Raw genomic sequence first — 5,125 nt, forward strand, 5'->3', positions numbered from 1 at the left:
CCGCTGCCCATCCCGCCCGGGGGTCCTCCCGCCCTGCAAGCCCAGCAGCCCCAGAGCCGGTCCGTAAAACGCCCCTCTCTCACTGCATCCTGGCAGCCGTCAGCCCCGGGGAGGTGGCCCGCGGCGAACCGGGGTTTCCCTTTGGCAGCAGCAAAAGAACTCCAGCAGACGCATCCCGAGCTCGGGCGTCAGTTCTCTGGGCTCCTGCTGCTCCTGGCCGGGGTCGCAGCGTCGCTCTGAGGCTGTTCCTGCTACCTGTGGCCTTGCTGGGAAGGTGTTGGTGTTCCTACTACAGTAATGTAGGGTAAACGCAGGGCTTGTGGCAGTCACGTTGTTTAGCAGGGTAGATTTTCATGTTAGCAGGAGGGAGTTGAACTGATGGAAGACGCAGCAGCAGGGGACCTCTTTGTGCACCCCCCGAAGATGTTAAGGGAGAAAGCTGAAGCAGCAGTGCTCAGGTCGTTCCTGCTCCAGCCGTGTCTTGCACACTGCTTTGATACAGCTCTTCTTACGGCTTCTTAGTCCCTCCTTTGTGTCTCAGCATCGATCCCCGTGGATCAGGGCGTTTTCCCATCCAGTTCTGACCATTTCCATAGGATTCAAATAGGCTCTAAGTGCAGCAGTAACTGCAGAGTTAACGCGCTTCCTCCTGCTTGTGGCTGGTTTGAGCTTTGAGCTGAATGGAGTCCAAGACAGTCGCAGGCTTGTTAAACTCCTTTGTAGCCGTTCGTTAGCTCCCTGGTTTCTCCTGCCACTCGCAGGACAATTCCCAGAGTGGAGATTAGTGTCTTCCCTTTGAAATGAGCCATCGCGGCCTCGACACGATTGGCATGTTTAGAGCTTTTGTGTTTTCCAGCCAATTCCCCCTCCTACGATTGTGCCTTTGTTCATCTGTTCAACTCTCCGCTCCCCTCTGAGGGCAGAGCTCCAGCCTCCTGTAGCAGGGACCCAGGAGCGAGGGTCTATCTGCCCTCCGGCTGGGTGCAGGGGGCCGAGCCCTTGCTGCTCCAGCTCTGCCCGCCAGCACTGGCCCCTGCCTCGGTGGTCGGCCTCCCATCGTGCACCTCTAGAGAACTGCCAGAGACAGCAGCGCTGTGGGAAATGGATGCAAGCGCTGGAGCATGGAAAGGGTGACGAGGCCTCCCAGTGTCACGTTGCCGGGAGGGGTCTGTGCGGTCACCCGGGCTGCCTGGCCAAAGGGCTGGGGCATGAGGAGGAGGCAGCCGTGGCCAAACAAGAGGGTTCCTTCTCATTCAGATGAGACCTTCGGTGAGGCCAGGCACCTCCAGAGCTCTGTGCTCCTCAGGGGTCTGAAGACTTGCGCTGCTACCCCTTCAAAGTGGGTTGTTAGTTCAGGCCTCTTCTTATGCCATTTTATTTAGAGGTATTTTAAATGGGATTTAATCTAAGCTTAGGATGGGAAAGACAGGCAGTTTGCTCCCCATCCAGCCTTCCCAGTCTTTCCCAACTCACTGCCCATGTGCGGTGCATCAGGTTGTCACTGCCTGGGCCAGCATACCAGGAGACTTTCATAGCCCTTGCGCAGGTCCGTAATCGGGGATCATCAGCTGTAGATGGCTTACTGGAATACTCTGAAAGAGGCTGCAGCAGACTTGCCCTGCTCTCTCCTGCCAGGAAAGTTGTCGTGCGCGTGCCTGGAAGCTGTTCTGGTGTAAAGGAAGGGACATGGTGCATATGGCCTCTGCCAGGTTTGGGCAGGTTTGCTCAGTTTGGGCAACATAACACAAAGCTGTACATGCGCCTGTTTGGAGGGGCCCTTCTGGGTCCACGTGAGACTGCAGAGGTGGAAGAAGGACCCTATTGAGATGCTTGTCTTCTCCTCGCATGCAGCAAATCAGAGTAATTGGTTAGTCTTCTCGCATGCAGCAAATCAGAGTAATTGGTTAATGGGCAGAAGTCCAGCTAAGCCCCTGTGGTGTCTAATTGTATTAGAGAACCACATAAATGGGAGAAAGCTGCTGTTAACTCCCTGCGCCCTGGTCTGCTCAGCCCTCTAGCCCCTTGCTGGGGACATGTAGTGCTATTTATGGCTGTCTCTGCTGACTTTAAGGGGTTTGTTGATGCTCTCAGGGTTTCTCATCTGATATCTGCCTGCACAACAGGAGTGTGTGCTCCAAAGGTCAACCTTCTGGAGAGCTGCAGGTGTTCAAGATGGACCATCCTTACTGTGCTGTGCTTCATCTGCCTTGTACTGGTGGAGTTAAATAAGCAGCCGTCATCCTGCCCTGGATGTATATCTGCTCCCAGACCCTGTGTGTAATTGAGATCCTCTGCCAGGGAGGCACAGCTCCCTCACGCTGCCCAGACCTGAGCAGGCTGGGGCTGGCTTTTCTGAAGAGATGCAAGTGAAGCTCTTGCTGCCAAGAGCTCTTCTCCTTCAGTTGTCACGACAGACAAATGCAAAGTTAAAAATTAATTTGCTAATGGGCTCTCGTTTGTCCAAGCAGTTGTTATGTGCCAGGGCAGCACTTCACCTTGCTGTGACCACACAGGCTGGGCCAGTGCTGTGTCCCTGTGTGTGGCCTGAGCACATGAAGGCAGCTTGGCCGTCCTGGCCGGTTGAGTGGGTGTCGCCACTAGGACTTGGTCTTGGGGGTGCTGCATACAGACTGGGCTTCTGGAAAGGGCAGAGCTGAGTGGGTGTGGGTCCCTGCTGCTGTTCGACCCCTACACCCCCTTTGCAAGGGGAAGAGCCTCCTAGGTTCTGAACTGATGGTACAAAGTGGGTTTCTGGGACCTGGTACTGGGCCAGAAGTTACTTGGCTGTAGGACGCTAAGGTTTGTCATAACGTGGCTTAGCTTAAACTTTGTTAAAAGACTGGTAAATATGCAGACTTTCTGCTGAAATGAATATTATCTGTGTCTTTCTAACTCATCTGCTGGCTCAGTTACCTGTTGTAAAGCTGGCATAATTTTCTTGTGAACTCATGAGCTAGTTTGAGGGCCAGCTCGTGTCTCTTCTGCTGGGTAATAACCTGTTAGCAGGCAGACCCGGTAGTCCAGCCGTGTCTCCAACCTCCCCACAGCCAGCTTTCAGTTTCTGTGCCGTGGTTTCCAAACAAACCCTTTAGCCCGCCGGGCTCCTGTCCCTTCTGCCAGCCTCCTGCAGGGACGGGTGCTGCTGGTCCACTGTGCAGCTCCCAGCATGGGGCCTTGCTGCGATGGCCAAGCGGGGAGCCGAAATAAAGGCAGCATGCGGTGAGGCAGGAGCACTGACTGCAGAGCTGGCAGAGATGGTCACCCCTGTGTTTTCCGGAGGGCTTCTTGCTGGGTTTTCAGGCACCACAGCGCTGTTAGGTCAGCTCAAGCCAGCTTGTGGTGGTCTATTTAGAGCCCAGCGCGAATGGTCCTCACCATTTTGCAGGCAAAGCCCCACTCCCCTGCCCTCCTCCTGAGAACTTTGCTTCTGGTTAGCAGCAGCCGTTTGATGAAAGGCTTTGCCTGCCCTGCCCAGAGTTAAGTACAGTCTTACTCTGTTTTTAGCCAGCTTTGAAGCCTGGGGTCTGCTCCCTCCCACAGAGAATCTCCCAGCTGCCTTGGTCTTTGCATGGTACCTCTGCTCACCCGGGGGCTGGTGCACAGTTGTTATTCCTGCCTACGCCTAATCCTGCCTGGTCAGGGAGGCAGGACGCCTGGATGCTGTCCTACATGGTGCTTGATTTGGAAAGAGCTTGCAGTGGTCATGGTTGTTGCTCTGATGTTTGCTGCAAACATTGAGTACTGCTGGGAAATAGCAGTGACATGCACTGAGGTCCCAGGAGGAGCGTGGGCAAGAGGGAGAGGGACTCTGCAGGGAGAAAGAGAAGGGCCTGCAGGGTAGGGCATGAAGCACACGTTTAGCAGGGAGCCCAGGATCACATGAGAAACAAAGCAGTAATTAGAGCTTCAATTTCCTCTTCTTTGTTAATCTCTTGATATGATCTTTCTTAGGAAATGCTATACCTACAGAGTAGAGGAGTCAGGGACTGGGTGTGAAAGCTGCGACTTGCTTCTTGCAGAGTAGGGCTCCTTTCCCAAAAGGCCCAAGTCCACCTGGGCTTCCAGGGCCATTGCCCTCCTGGGAGGGAGGTTGTGCTGCTGGGAGTGGCCATGGTCTGGCACGCTCCCTGGCTTTTAGATGGATGCCTGGTGCTCACAGCAGAGCAGGGGATGTTCCCCCCTTGATGCTGAGCTGGGGGAGCTGTGTGATGGGCTGAACACAGCCATGGGGGAGGATTGGTGAGCATGGAGGGAACCAGTCTTGCTAGGTCTGCTGGCCCTTGGTGCATCGTGCCTGGCTGTGGTTTCCCCTGGGATTGCCTCTTCTGGCTGTTGTCTGTTTGGGGAGTGGGGCAAAAGGAGCACACTGGCCATAAGTGCGTCCTTGCCTGCCTGTGAGCCCTCGTGGACTGCAGCTGCTGCAGAAACCTAGAGCAGCCCTAAGGCTTCTGGTGGGAGGAGGCTGTCAGCCCCGGGACTGGGAAACCACATCGGGGTGCCCAGCTTCTTCGATCTGAATGAATTCAGTGTGATCTGGGGTTAACCCCGGGCTTTGAAATGTGAGTTTCTGAGATTTTCACATGCCTGATGCTCTGCTTGACATTCTGCAGGCGACCATTTTCTCTGCGTTGACGTAAATGATCGGAAGGAGCCATCCATCTTCCTGGAGGCGATGAGCACTGCGAGCTGACAGCTCAGGGATGTTGCAGCGTCTCTTATCTCTGATGGCCTTGTACGGTGCATGCCAATGCAGCCTCCCTGCTCCTGCCTGGGCGGTGGTGGCCCTATGCTTGTGCCCTGAGGTCTCAGGTCACCTCCTGACAGCAGGGGTTGATTTTTTGCCGTCTATTCTCTCTCCCTGTGCTCCAGTGCCTGGTACGGTAGTCATTCCCCTGTGCTCGTGGCCGGGGGACCAGAGCCTGTGCCCGGGGAAGCCTCAGTCCCGGCAGTGGCTCCTTTATCCAGCTGTGGGGCTGTGCTGGAGAAGGCGTCCAGCAGCCCTGGGCTCTGACGTCGGCTCCCTGTTGCCTGTCCTTAGAAAGATTTTTGGACACTTAAAAAGTAGGTGTCTGAAGCGGGGTGATGGGTTGGCTGGGAGCCAGCTCATGGCGGTGGAGCCGGGGCC

The sequence above is a fragment of the Aptenodytes forsteri genome, unplaced genomic scaffold (genome assembly GCF_000699145.1).
Source record: "Aptenodytes forsteri isolate BGI_AS27 unplaced genomic scaffold, ASM69914v1 Scaffold12, whole genome shotgun sequence".
NCBI lineage: Eukaryota > Metazoa > Chordata > Aves > Sphenisciformes > Spheniscidae > Aptenodytes > Aptenodytes forsteri.